Below are 10,854 nucleotides of genomic sequence, written 5' to 3' on the forward strand. Positions count from 1 at the left end.
GATCATCTAGCTAGTTTCTGCTTCATGTGATTGCAGGTGGGTCTCCCTGTAATTAACTAACTCATGATTAGAAAAAACAAAACAGATTTGTTAAGGCCTTTATGGTGTTAAGAGAACAGAGGGAGCCTTAAATGGTCTACCCAACTTCCTATAGTGCTGCCTGAGAATTTTTGTCTCAACTCCAACAAAGTCTGCTATTTTTAACCCATTTCTGAGAAAAGACCGAAAAAGTCTCCATCCTGCTAGGGTAAATCTATTCCCAGAGTCTCCTCTTATTTTCCTATGAATCACTTGGATGTTCCTGGTATCCCTAAAATCCACACAGGAAAGTAGTTTCAATTGACCTGTCATCGTTTCTTTAGCTGTCTTATTTCCAAATAGCAAGGCCGCATAAGGTGCTCCCATAATTACTATCTCTGTCATTATTTTTGTAAAGGGCATAAACATTGTATGTATATATGTTCTCGGTACCACAAAACCTTTTCAACATGACTTCCATAAGCAGAAAAATGAACTGCTTCCTTTGGAATGTTCTTTCTACTGTTTAGAAAGGGAGAGAGGCAGTCTCCTTTCAAATGATAAATCAACCTAATCACATTTTTATCCAAGATACCAAGCTAATTTTCCCTTCTGATTTTCTTCTTGTGTAATTGGATCTTGCAATATCATTCATGATGGGTTTTATAGTGGGTTGTGGATCTTACATTAATCCAAACATAACCCTTTATTCTGTAGAACTCAGAACTACAGACCTTACCCCGTAAATATGTCATTCTTACAATTCATTTTAGTAATGGTTCCTCAGGGAGTTGCAAATAATGATCCACAAACGTATGCATTTACTCCATGCCATACCTCTTGGTTACAATAGTATCTTCATCCTGCCCATCAGCATCCCTGACTACTTTTTTTGGTGACCACAGGTTGGAGAGGTATTTCTAGCATAGCGGCTCCTGCATGGTATTTTCTTTCCAGGTAGACCCTGAGGTTAAGGGGCATAACTCTATCCTGATAGGACTTGATTCAATGATGATATGAGCCCTCTTAGTTCCTACATTTTTCTTCCCTTTATTTGCTGCCACTACTGATAGTAGAATATACGAAGTATGAATGTAGGAAAAATGGAAGCTGTCAAAAATGAAACGGAACTTAAGAAGATTAACATTCTAAACATCAGTGATTTGGAATGGACTTCCTTAGACCAATTTCAATCATATAGTCATGTGATCTATTATGCTGAAAATGAAAAACTTAGGAAGAATAGTATTTCATTCATAGTGAAAAAGACAATTTCAAGATCTACCCTAATGTATAATATTGTGATATGATACTACCTATACAATTATAAGGAAGGTCTGTTAATGTGACTGATATTCAAATGTATGCACCAAAAAGTAAAGACAAAGAGAAGGAAATGGAGGTTTTCTATTAATTTTTGAAGCCCAAAATTGATCAAACATGTGATCAAGATGCATTAATAATTATTAGTGATTTCAGTGCAAAAGTTGGAAATAATGAGAAAGGAATGGGAATCAAAAAGTATGTATGCTTAGTGATAGAAATGAGACTGGCATCGAATGATTTAATTTTTTACATATGATGTTTTATTTGTCACAAAAGCATCTTTAAAAAAAACACAAAAGACTTCTTTATACATGGACCTCACCTAATGGACTGCATAGGAATCAGATTGACTACATCTGTGGAAAGAATCGTGACAGAATCTCAATATCAGCAGTTAAAACCAGGCCAGGTTGAGGCTGTGGAACAATCAATCACATACAAGTTCAAATTGAAGCAGAAGGAAATTAAAACAAGCCCACAAGAACCAAAATGCAACCCTGAGTCTATCTCCCCTGAATTAAAAAATCATCTCCAGAAGACCAGATGAGTCATTGGTTGAAAATAAAATATCATCCATGAAGAGATAAAAACATTACAACATTACAATTATAGAAGAAGGGAAAAAAGACTAAAATGGATGTCAGATGAGACCCTAAAAATTGCTCAATAGAGCATTGAGAATCCAAAACAAAAGGGAGGAATGCCTACTTAAAAGAGATGAACAGAAGATTTCAAAGGGCACCTGAAGAAGACCTAGTAAAGTATTACAACAAAATGTACCAAGAACTGGAACTGGAGAATAAAAAGGGAAGAATTTGCTCTGCATTTCTCAAGCTGAAATAACTGTAAAACAAATTCAAACCTCAAGTTGCTATACTGAGAGATGCTATGGTCAAAATCTTGAATGATCTAGGAAGCATCAAATGAAGATGGAAGGAATACTTAGAATCACTCTACCAGAAAGAATTGTTTGACAGAGAAAAATTTCACAAAGTATCATATGAACAAAAGCCAACAGTAATTAAAGCAAAGCAAAGCACTCCTAAAGATCATTCAAAAACGACTACAACTCTACATACATAAAGAACTGACAGAAGCTCAAGCAGGATTTAGAAAATAAGGAATATCAGAAGAATGTTTATTTGTACTTTATTGACTATGCAAAGGCATTTGACTGTGTGGGTCATAACAAATTGTGGCTGACAATAAGAAGAATGGAAATTTCAGAGCACTTAATTGTGCTCATACGGAACCTATATCGGGACCTGGAGGGTGTTGTGTAAACAGAGCAGGGGAACACTGCATGGTTTAAAGTTGAGAAGGGAGTGTGTCAAGGTTTATTCTCTCTCCATACATATTTACTCTGCAAACAGAAAATTATCCAAAAAGCTGTACTTTGTGGAGAGGAATGTGACATCAGGATTGGAGGGAGACTCATCAATAACCTGTGTTAAGCAGATGACACAACCTTGCTTGCTGAAAGTGAAGAAGACTTGAAACACTTATAGCAGAAGATCAAGGAATGCAGCCTTTAGTATGGATTGCATCTCAATATCAAGAAAATAAAGATTTTTACCACTGGACCAATAGGCAGCATCATGATGGATGACAAGGAGTTTGAAACTGTCAGCAGCTTCATCTTGCTTGGACCCACAATTAATACCCTTGGAACGAGCAGTCAGAATATAAGGAGACATTGCACTGGAAAAATCTGTAGTTTGGGACTTTTCCAAATTATTGAATAATGATGTCAGTTTGAGGACTAAGTTGTGTCTGATTCAGGCCGTATTCTTTCCAATCACTCACTATGCGTCTGAGAGCAGGACAATAGATAAAGATGACAGAATCCAAGAGAGGTGGGAGAGGGTGGAAGCAGAGGGATAAGGATGTGCAGAGAGAGGGGAGATTAATCATGGGATTGTACAATTTGATGGGTGGAGAGGTTGAGGGAAATTGAAAGAATATGATTTCAAAAACAATGTATTTGAATTTTGTAAATAAACAAATAAAAAATTCAAAAAGTGGGGGGAAAAAAAGAATTGATGTCTTTGAGCTATGGTGTAGGAGAAAAGTACTGAACATCTCATGGATGGCCAAGAGAACAAAAAGATATGTCTTGGAGAGGGTGTAGTCAGAATGCTCTTTGGAGGCAAGAATGATGAGACTTCAGCTCCCATACTTCAGGCATGTTGCTAGGAGAAGCTATTCCTTGGAAGGGGCCATACTGCTGGGAAGTGTGGAGGGTTGGTGAAGATGAAGAAGACTCTCAACCAGGTGAATTGACATAGTGACTGCCGCAATGGGCTCTAGTGTCTCAGGAAGTGTGAAGATGGCATAGGATAGGACAAGGTTCAGAATTTTTTGTTCATAGGGTTGTTAAGAGTCATACTCGACTTCATAGCACCTAGCAACAACAACAACAACAACAACAAGCCACTAATGGGAATCCTAAAATATTTGTCTTCATATGAATGAGATGACACAAACCTGCTTGCTGAAACTGAGGAGGACCTGAAGCACTTGCTGCAGAAGGTCAAGGACTGAAGTCTCCAATATGGATTGAAGCTCAACATCAAGAAAACAAACATTCTCACCACTGGGCCAACAGGCAACATCAGTATGGATGATGAAGAGATTGAGATAGTTAACAGTTTTCGTTTGCTTAGCTCCACAATCAACACTCTTGGTAACAGCAGCCAGGAAAATCAAGAGATGAATTGCATTGGGTAAGTCAGCTGTGAGGGACCTCTCAAGAGTACTGAAGAGCAACGATGTCAGGCTAGAGACTAAGGTACACCTGATCCGGGCGATAGTCTTTGCAATTACGTGCTATGCATCAGAGAGTTGAACAGTGAATAGGGATTATAGAAAGAGAATTGATCCCGTTGAGCTGTGGTGCTGGAGAAAAGGAAGGAGGAAGACCTTTGATGAGATGGATCGATTCTGTGAGTGGAGCGGTGAGAATAAGTGCATTTGACATGGCTAGACTGGCACAGGGTAGAGCAGTGTTTAGAGCTCTTATACATAGGGTAGCTAAGAGTCACAAGTGACTCGATAGCACATAACAACAACAACAATGAATTATATACCTAGACCAAGAAGCTGCTGTCCAAACAAGGAAACACTGAACAAGGGAACACTGAATGGATTAAAACTAGGAAGGGTGTGTGTCAGGTTTGTATCCATTCTCCATACTCCACACTTATTCAATCTGTATGCTGTTGCTTATTGTTATGTGCAGTCAAGTTGCTTTCAACTCACAGTGACTCTATGTACAATACCCTGAAACCTGCTCTCTCCTGTGCCAACTTTACTGTCTCTGACACACCTACAATCATTACCCCAGTCACTGAATCAATCCATCTCATCAGTGATCTTCCTCTCTTTCTCTGTCCACCCACCCTTCTAAGCATGATATCCCTCTCCAAGGACTGGTTCTTCCTTGCAACATTCCAAAGTATGCCAGACACAGCCTCAGAATCCTTGCCTCCAAAAGCAGCCTGGTTTCACCCTCTCTAGGATGATCTTGCTTGTTCTCCTGGCAGTACATGGTGTTTTCAACACTCTTCTCCAACACAACAGCTCAAAGGCATTAATTCTCTATCATCCCTAGTCATTATCCAGGTCTCTGATGCATAGAGAGCAATTCTGAATACTGTGGCCTGGATCAGGAGAATCTTAAGTCTCCAGACCGATATCGTTGCTATTTATTACTCTGGATACGTCCCTTACAGCCCACTTTCCCAGTGCAATTTGTCTCTTGATTTTCTGGCTGCTGGAACCAAGAATGTTGACTGTGGAGCCAAGTAAAGGAAAGCTGTCAATCTCTTCACCCTTTATCATAATGCTGCCAGTCAGCCCAGTGATGAGAATCTTTGTTTTCTTTGAGTTGAGCTTCAATCCATAATAAAGGTTGCAGTCCTTGACTTTCTGCAGCAAAAACTTCAGGTCCTCCTCAGTTTCAGCAAGCAAGGTGGTGCCTTCTGCATAACACAGGTTGTTGATTAGTCTTCCAATCCTGATGCCACATGCCTCCTCATAGACCCCAGCCTACTGGGTGATCTGTTCTACATATAGATTGAAAATATATGGAAATATGGTGCATTCCTGTTGTATACCCTTACCAATTTTGAACCATGCAGTGTTTCTTTGCTCTGTTCTGATGACTACCTCCTTGTCCAAGATACAGTGAGATTTTTTTGAGCTTTACTTAGTACAGATTACAGATGTTGGGGCTTGCCTGTGGAGCTCTTGATGTACAAATCCCAAACATTCTGCCAATTCTTCTTTAGCAGTGAAACCAGAATTTTGACAGCCAAATGAATGTTGTAAAAAGCTCATCAGCTATAATCTTCACCTGGCCAACAGCCACTGCCAGACAGAGGACATTTTTATCTGGAATTTGATGGTGGACTTCACCTCATCTTCTTTTACCACCATGTTGTCATTGTGGGTAAGCAGAGACAGGAACTTGCCATTCTTATTCAGGCCTGGACCCAGGATTATTCAAATATGTTTGATCAGCAATTCAGAGACCAAAAGGCATTGTTGAGGTTTTCCAGCACTTCAGTGTTTATATGGGGAATATCCACAGTCTTGGCTTCATCATAGTGCTGGTGATACCCAAGAATACATACAAAGAAACTGGAGCATAGAGTGGATTTAAGCCTGACAATCTCCGAGAAGCATTTGTCCTTCTGAGGATCAGAGTTCAAACTGATCTGTAGCTCCACCATTTCCAAAAACTTTCTTGTTTGCACTGGTTCCCATGCAGGACTTCCTGCATCCTTCTAGAGGACACCGCAAGAGCCTCTGCCAATCATGTTTCTTAGCCTCACAGTAATTGGGAAGGCGTCCCGTCATATTATTTTGATGCTTCCTGAATCATTCAATATTCTGCTCAGAATTTCTTTAAGTATCACAACTCAAGGATTAAATTTGTTCTTCAGTTCCTTCAGCTTAAGAAATGCCAAGCAAGTTTGTCCATTTTCATTTTTTTACTTTAATTCTTTGCACAATATGTTGTAATATTTCACTTTGTCTTCCCAAGATGTGCTTTGAAATTTTCTGTTCATCTTCTTTAACATCCTGATTTCTTCCCTATGTTTTGGCTCCTTGATGTTATAGTGCAACGTTCAGAGTCTCTTCTGACATCCATCTTGGTCTTTTTTTATTTGTTATGACCTTTTGCATTCTCTATGGATTATGTTCTTTACATCCTTCCACAGCTCACTGGGTCTTGTTCATTAGTGTTCAAGGACTCAAACCTATTCTTGAGATGGTTTTTAAATTCACTTGAGGTAGACTGAAAGGTCATATTTTGGTTCTTATGGATTCATTTTAATTTTCTTTAGCTTCAATTTGAACTTGCAGATGAGTAGTTGATGGCCCATTCCAGAGTTAGTATGTGGCTTAGTTTTTAGAGCTGATATTGAGCTCTTCTCCAATAATTCTTCCCACAGATATAATAATTTGTTCTTTATCCATAAATACACTTTCCTCCAGTTGCAGCATAACTTTTAAAAGTCATGGAGAAGATAGTTGGCAAAAGAAACAAACTTAACTTACTCCTTTTGAGTCAATTCTGTTTTATGGTACCCTCCATTGGTCCCCTAGGCTACAAATCTTTACAAGAGAAGACTGCTTCATCTTTGTCTCTCACAGAAGCTCTTGAATTTAAACCACTTTCTTTTCAGTTACTTGTTAGAACTTACCATCTTCCTTGGATCCACAATTAAGAAGAGATTGAGTTTGTAAACAGCTTTAGTTTGCTTTACTCCACAATCAACACTCTTGGCACCAGCATCCAGCAAATTAAAAGATGTGTTGCACTGGGAAAAGTCTGCAGTCAGAGACCTCTCCAGAGTATTGAAGAGCAATGATGTCATTCTGGAGACTAAGGTGCACCAGATACATGCTATGGTCTTTGCAATCACTTACTATACATCAGACAGCTGAACAATGACTAGAGGTGATAGGAGAGTTGATGCCTTTGAGCTGTGGTGTTGGAGAAGAGTATTGAATATACCTTGGACTGCTAACAGAACAAACAGGTTCATCCTTGGGAGGGTTAAACCAGGCTTTTCCTTGGACACAAGAATTTTGAAGCTTTGTCTGACATACTTTGGACATTTTGCAAGGAAGGACCAGTCCTTAAAAAGGGACATCATGCTTGGTAGGTTGGAGGGACAGCACAGGAGAGGAAGACCCTCTATGAGATGGATTGATTCAGTGACTGGGGTAATTGGGGTGGGTGTGTCATTGACAGTGAGATTGACATAGGATAGAGTAGAGTTTAGGGCTGTTGTACATAGATAGGGACACTGTGAGTAGCAGGCAACTCAACAGCACATAACAATAACAACAACTAGTAGTCCGGAGATTAGAAGACATACTGCACCAGCAAAGTCTGCAGGCAGGGATATCTCAAACTACTGAGGAGCAATGATGTTAGTTTGATTTATGTGCTCCTAATTCAGATAATTGACTTTTCAGTCATGTTCTATACATCTAAGAGCTGGACAATGAATAAGGATGACAGATAAATTGATGCCTTCTAGTTGTGTTGCTGGAGAAGAGTACTAAATATCCTATGAACTGCAAAAAGAACAAACATATCTCTTAGAGAATATGAAGCCAAATTACTCCTTGAAATAAAGTACAGAACAGTTTTACCTCGCATGCTTTGGGCTGTTGCTAGTAGAGGATATTCCTTGGACAAGGGCATCAGGCTTGGAAAGGTGGAGGGATGATGAAGGATAGGAAGACTCTCAACCAGGCAGATAGACACAGTGACTGCAGCAATGGGTTGTGTGTCAGATATTATGAAGTTGGCACAGAACAGGGCAGGGTTTCAATCTGTTGTTCACAGGGTTGCTATGAGTAATCCTTGACTCAACAGCACCTAATCACAACATAACAAACTTTCCCTTAAGTGGGAGCACTGGTGATAGGGTGTTACTAAGAAATTCAACATTATTCACACACATAAAATAGTTCTAAAAACTGGCATCCTGAGTTTACAGCCTGTAAAACTGTTTGAATCATCTAATTAACATTTGTTTTGTCTTCATACTTTGTTTTAACTTCTCAATAGTTATACAGATTGTCTTAAGCTGTCTGTTTACCCAGAAGGGAAATGAATCTTTCCTGAACTAACACTTACCTTTTGAAACTGTATTTTTCTCATCCATATGTAAACTGTACCTTAAGCTGTCTATTTGTGGCATCAGGATTGGAGGAATATTCATCAACAACCTACATTAAGAAGATGACACAGCCTTGCTTGCTGAAATGGAAGAGGACCTGAAGTTCTTGATGCAGAAGGTCAAAGACTGCAGTCTTCAATATGGATTGAAGCTCAACATCAAGAAGACAATGAATCTCACCACCGGGCCCATTGGCAGACCAGGATAGATCGAGAAGAGATTGGAGTTGTTAACAATTACAACTTGCTCAGCTTCACAATCAACATTCTTGGCACTAGCAGTCAGGAAATCAAAAGACAAATTGCAATGGGAATGTCAACTGTCAGGAACATTTTCAGAGTAATGAAGAACAACGGTGTCAGTCTGGAGACTAATGTGCACCTAATCCAGCCCATAGTCTTCACAAATATTTGCCATGCATTAGAGAGCTGGACAATTAACAATGACAGAAGAAAAATCAATGCCTTCGAATTACGGTGCTGGAGAAGTGTCTTGAACATATCATGGACCACCAAGAAAACATACAGGTCTGTTTTAGAAAGAGTGAAACCAAGTTTCTCCTTGCAGCCTAAGATTTTGAAACTGGGAGAGACCGGTCCTTGTAGAACATCATGCTCTGAAGAGTGATAAGACAGCACAGGAAGGAAAATTCTGGGTGAGATGGACTGATGGAGTTACTTGGCCAATGAGGCTTAGTGTGTCGGAATTAGTGAGACTGGCTCAGGACAGGGCAGGCATCAGAGCTGCTCTACATAGGGTCACTATGGGCTGCAGGCAACTCAATGGCTCATAACAACAAAAACAACACCATATGTAAACTATCCTTTTGAATGTAAAAGCCCAGTAACCTTAAACTAGAGATGTTAAGTAATTAATACCTAACCCAAGTACAAAAGGCAATAACTATCTTTAGAAAGAGAAACAATTTTTAGAGAATTCTTTCTACTTTCCCATATCTGTAGGAAAGTAATTTAGTTATTGTAATACACCTTATTGTAAGCTTTATGTGACAAGTGACTATAGAAGAACCCCTTGCGTTCACTAACACTGAAGGCGTTTTGGGAAGGAATTGTGCTGCCAATGTAAAGGTGTGAGGTTGAATCCACCGATTGCTCCATGGGAGAAATATAGGCATTCTCTTCCAATGTAAATTACTGCCCCTGAAAATCCACCGAATGGTCAGCTATGAATCAATCTCAGGTTCACAGCACACAACCACCCCAATTTTAAGATTGAAAATGTTTGTAAAATAAAGAATTAATTAATAGAAGCATTAAATAAAATAAAAGCAAGTAAAATACGCTTTTGTTGTGTACCATCAAGTCGGGAATGGGCCATAGCTGAACCTTCAGTGGGTTTTCATAGGCAGTTAATCACACAAAAGGAGATTGCAAAACCTTCTCCCATGAAGCACCTGGTAGATTCAAACTCAGTGACTTTAGGATTCCAGAACAGCTTCTTGCCACTAGGCCAGCTCCCTACGAAAAATAAAATATAGGACCATATATTTTGTCAATAGATTCAACAGACATTCTGCTACTTTGCCATAGAAAGTTTTTCATTCACGACCTAAATCATCTCTTGCCAGGTGTTTTCAACTTGCTTCACGGCCTTCAGCGATTTGAATCGTTTGAGATTTTTAAATCTTGTTCTATGTCCATACAACAAATCAACAAAATAAAACTCTCAGGAAGGTGAGGCCTAACGTATGTGCATATTTTTAAAAAAATTTACTACATAATTACAATAACTATGGATAATAATAAATGGCATTAATCAATGAGTTAATTTAACAAGAGAAACAAAAGCAAGTTGCTTTCCCTCAAGTTGCTTGTTATAAAGCTTAGGATGGATTTCCTTTTGTGGTAGCGGTTTTGTTGAGGTGTTTTTCAAAATTAGTTTACTCACAAAACACTTGCATTGAAAAGGCCCTTTCCCTTAGGCATTTAACTTCAAATACTAAAATACATTTAGAAAATGTGACACTTGGCAAATTTAATTTCTGCAAGTAGGATTGTTATTATTCCTCCTCGCCCCTTCTGCAACAGTTTATCTAACAATTACTGAAGGCACTGGGGAGTTAATTATTTATGAGACCTTGCAGAAAGAACTTTTTTCCCTTTCTTGTTTTTTTTTTTAACTTAAAATTATTTCTTATCTCTCTGAATCCTAAAGATCTGAGCGTTTTTTCTTTTGTGCCAATATGATGCCTCTTACCCTTGTAGCAGCGAGTCTAAGAGGGCCAACTCATGTCACTCAAATCTCCAGACATCTCAGGAGATTTTTCATGCATCTATTTTTT

This window comes from Elephantulus edwardii, unplaced genomic scaffold, assembly GCF_000299155.1.
Source record: "Elephantulus edwardii isolate Elephantulus edwardi_28Jun2011 unplaced genomic scaffold, EleEdw1.0 scaffold00156, whole genome shotgun sequence".
In the NCBI taxonomy this organism is placed as follows: Eukaryota; Metazoa; Chordata; class Mammalia; order Macroscelidea; family Macroscelididae; genus Elephantulus; species Elephantulus edwardii.